We start from the raw sequence: 4,883 nt of genomic DNA on the forward strand, positions 1-4,883 counted from the left end.
AAACTGCTAGAACTCATACAGGAATTCAGTCAAGTAGCAGGCTATAAAATCGATGCACAGAAATCAGTGGCATTCCTATACACCAACAACAAGACAGAAGAGAGACAAATCAAGGAGTCGATCCCATTCACAAATGCACCCAAAACCATAAGATACCTAGGAATAAATTTAACCAAAGAGGCAAAGGATCTGTACTCAGAAAACTATAAAATACTCAGGAAAGAAATTGAAGAAGACACAAAGAAATGGAAAAACGTTCCATGCTCATGCATTGGGAGAACCAACATTGTGAAGATGTCAATGCTACCTAGAGCAATCTACACATTCAATGCAATCCCCATCAAAATACCATCCACTTTTTTCAAAGAAATGGAACAAATAATCCTAAAATTTGTATGGAACCAGAAGAGACCCCGAATAGCCAGAGGAATATTGAAAAAGAAAAGAAAAGCCGGCGGCATCACAATTCCGGACTTCCAGCTCTATTACAAAGCTGTCATCATCAAGACAGTATGGTACTGGCACAAAAACAGACACATAGATCAATGGAACAGAATCTAGAGCCCAGAAATGGACCCTCAACTCTATGGTCAACTTATCTTTGACAAAGCAGGAAAGAATGTCCAATGGAAAAAAGACAGTCTCTTCAACAAATGGTGTTGGGAAAATTGGACAGCCACATGCAGAAGAATGAAACTGGACCATTTCCTTACACCACACACAAAAATAGACTCCAAATGATTGAAAGACCTAAACATGAGACAGGAGTCCGTCAAAATCCTAAAGGAGAACACAGGTAGCAACCTCTTCGACCTCAGCTGCAGCAACTTCTTCCTAGAAACATCGCCAAAGGCACGGGAAGCCAGGGCAAAAATGAACTATTGGGATTTCATCAAGATAAAAAGCTTTTGCACAGCAAAACAAACAGTCCACAAAACCAAAAGGCAACTGACAGAATGGGAGAAAATATTTGCAAATGACATATCAGATAAAGGGCTAGTATCCAAAATCTATAAAGAACTTATCAAACTCAACACGCAAAGAACAAATAATCCAATCAAGAAATGGGCAGAAGACATGAACAGACATTTCTCCAAAGAAGACATCCAAATGGCCAACAGGCACATGAAAAAGTGCTCAACATCGCTCGACATCAGGGAAATCCAAATCAAAACCTCAATGAGATACCACATCACACCCGTCAGAATGGCTAAAATTAACAAGTCAGGGAACGACAGATGGTGGCGGGGATGTGGAGAAAGGGGAACTCTCCTACACTGTTGGTGGGAATGCAAGCTGGTGCAACCCCTCTGGAAAACAGTATGGAGGTTCCTCAAACAGTTGAAATTAGAGCTACCATTCGATCCAGCAATTGCACTACTGGGTATTTACCCCAAAGATACAAATGTAGGGACCCGAAGGGGTACGTGCACCCCAATGTTTATGGCAGCAATGTCCACAATAGCCAAACTGTGGAAAGAGCCAAGATGTCCATCGACAGATGAATGGATAAAGAAGAAGTGGTATATATACACAATGGAATATTATACAGCCATCAAAAGGAATGAGATCTTGCCATTTGCAACGACGTGGATGGAACTGGAGGGTGTTATGCTGAGTGAAATAAGTCAATCAGAGAAAGACATGTATCATATGACCTCACTGAGATGAGGAATTCTTAATCTCAGGAACAAACTGAGGGTTGCTGGAGTGGTCGGGGGTGGGAGGGATGGGGTGGCTGGGTGATAGACATTGGGGAGGGTATGTGCTACGGTGAGCGCTGTGAATTGTGTAAGACTGTTGAATCACAGATCTGTACTTCTGAAACAAATAACGCAACATATTTTAAGAAAAAAGAAAAAGAAGAAGGTAGCAGGAGGGGAAGAATGAAGGGGAGTAAGTCAGAGGGGGAGACAAACCAGGAGAGATGATGGACTCTGAAAAACAAACTGAGGTTTCTAGAGGGGAGGAGGGTAGGGGGATGGGTTAGCCTGGTGATGGGTATTAAAGAGGGCACATTCTGCATGGAGCACTGGGTGTTATGAACAAACAGTGAATCATGGAACACTACACCAAAACAAATGATGTAATATATGGTGATTAACATAACAATAAATTTTTTTTTAAAAATGCAGAAAAAACATTTGACAAAATACAGCATCCTTTCCTGTTTAAACCTCTTCAGAGTATAGGGATAGAGGGAACATTCCTCAAGTTCATAAAATCCATCTATGAAAAATCCACAGCAAATATTATCCTCAATGGGGAAAGCTGAGAGCCTTTCCCTTAAGATCAGGAACACGAGAAGGATGCCCACTCTCACCACTATTGTTCAACATAGTACTGGAAGTCATAGCAACTGCAATCAGACAACAAAAAGGAATAAAAAGTATTCATATTGCCAAAGAAGAAGTCAAACTCTCTCTTTTCGCAGATGACATGATATTTATGTGGAAAACCCAAAAGACTCCACCCCCAAATTACTAGAACACATACAGCAATTCAGTAATTTGGCAGGATACAAAATCAATGCACAGAAATCAGTTGCTTTCTTATACACTAACAATGCAACTGTAGAAAGAAAAGTTAGAGAAATGATTCCATTTACAATAGCACCAAAAACCATATGATACCTTGGAATAAACATAACCAAAGAGGTAAAGGATCTCTAATCTAGGAACTACAGAACACTCATGAAAGAAATTAAGACACAAAAAGATGGAAAAACATTCCATGTTCATGGATCAGAAGAATAAACATTGTTAAAATGTCTATGCTACCCAGAACAATCTATACCTTCAATGCCATCCTGAACAAAATTCCAATGACATTTTTCAAAATGCTGGAACAAACAATCCTAAAATTTGTGTGTAATTAGAAAAGACCCCGAATCGCCATGGAAATGTTGAAAAAGAAAAACAAAGCTGGGGGCATCACGTTGCCCGATTTCAAGCTATAGTATAAAACAGGGATCATCAAGACAGCATGGTACTGTCTTGGTATCATCCCCATGCTATGAAACCCCTCTACTGACTGCTCAGGGTACACTCTGTAGGAGGGGGTCTATGAAATTCTAAGAGCTGGTCACAAAAGGTAACGTTTGGGGAAAAGTCAATGAGAAGACATGACCACTGGTTCCCCAAGAACTAAACCCAGGCAATAGGGGCTCCACATTCTCTTTCCTGCCCTTGGAATGTGTTTTCTCCTCGTTTGAATGCTCCCAGAAGCTGCTCTAAGGTTACAGCCATGAGATAGTGTTGTGGTGCTGAGACTATCTGAATAGTATGTATGACTAAATCCAGTTTAGGCTTCCAAATAAAAACTATCAAGATTTGGTAGGTGGGTGCAGAAAACTACTCACCATGTGGGTGCCAAGACAAGGCTTATAAGTAAGTTCCCTTGCTCATTAAAACTCACCTACCAACCGGAGGAATCTGCCTCTGTCTTTGGTATCTCCCTGCCCTCTGAATAGAGGGGCCAGGTTCAGGCTATACCAGGGATGCTCCCGAGAAGCTTATAAAGCAACAGACACTCAGATGTCCAACAGGTATATAAAAAAATGCTCAGCATCACTAATCATCAGGGAAATAAAAATAAAAATCACAATGAGATACCACCATGCACCTGTCACGATGGTTGGTATCAGAAAGACAAGAGCTTGGGGGTGCCTGGGTGGCTCAGTCATTAAGCGTCTGTCTTAAGCTCAGGTCATGATCTCAGGGCCCTGGGATCAAGCCCTGCATCGGGTTCCCTGCTTGGCTGGAAGCCTGCTCCTCCCTCTCCAACTTCCCCTGCTTGTTTTCCCTCTCTGGCTCTATCTCTCTCTCTCTGTCAAATAAATAAAAATCTTTAAAAAAAAAAAAAAAGAAAGAAAAGAGCTGATAAATGCTGGTCAAAATGTGGATCAAAGGAATACTCATGGACTGTTGAGAATGTATACTCTTTCTTATTGTTATGTTAATCACCATACATTACATCATTAGTTTTTGATGTAGTGTTCCATGATTCATTGTTTGTGCATAACACCCAGTGCTCCAAGCAGAACGTGCCCTCTTTAATACCCATCACCAGGCTAACCCATCCCCCCAACCCCCTCCCCTCTAGAAACCTCAGTTTGTTTTTCGGAGTCCATCGTCTCTCATGGTTTGTCTCCCCCTCTGAATTACTCCCCTTCATTCTTCCCCTCCTGCTATCTTCTTCTTCTTTTTATTTTTCTTAACATATATTGCATTATTTGTTTCAGAAGTACAGATCTGTGATTCAACAGTCTTGCACAATTCACAGCACTCACCATAGCACAAACCCTCCCCAATGTCTATCACCCAGGCACCCCATCCATCCCACCCCCCACCACTCCATCAACCCTCAGTTTGTTTCCTGAGGTTAAAAATTCCTCATATCAGTGAGGTCATATGATACATGTCTTTCTCTGATTGACTTATTTCACTTAGCATAACACCCTCCAGTTCCATCCACGTCGTTGCAAATGGCAAGATCTCATTCCTTTTGATGGCTGCATAATATTCCATTGTGTATATATACCACTTCTTCTTTATCCATTCATCTGTCGATGGACATGTTGGCTCTTTCCACAGTTTGGCTATTGTGGACATTCCTGCTATAAACACCAGGGTGCAAGTACCCCTTCAGATCCCTACATTTGTATCTTTGGGGTAAATACCCAGTAGTGCAATTGCTGGATCGTATGGTATCTCTATTTTCAACTGTTTGAGGAACCTCCATACTGTTTTCCAGAGTGGTTTCACCAGCTTGCATTCCCACCAACAGTGTAGGAAGGTTCCCCTTTCTCCTCATCCCCGTCAACATCTGTCGTTTCCTGACTTGTTAATTCTAGCCATTCTGACTGCTGTGAGGTGGTATCT

Source organism: Zalophus californianus, chromosome 6 (assembly GCF_009762305.2).
Source record: "Zalophus californianus isolate mZalCal1 chromosome 6, mZalCal1.pri.v2, whole genome shotgun sequence".
Lineage (NCBI taxonomy): Eukaryota > Metazoa > Chordata > Mammalia > Carnivora > Otariidae > Zalophus > Zalophus californianus.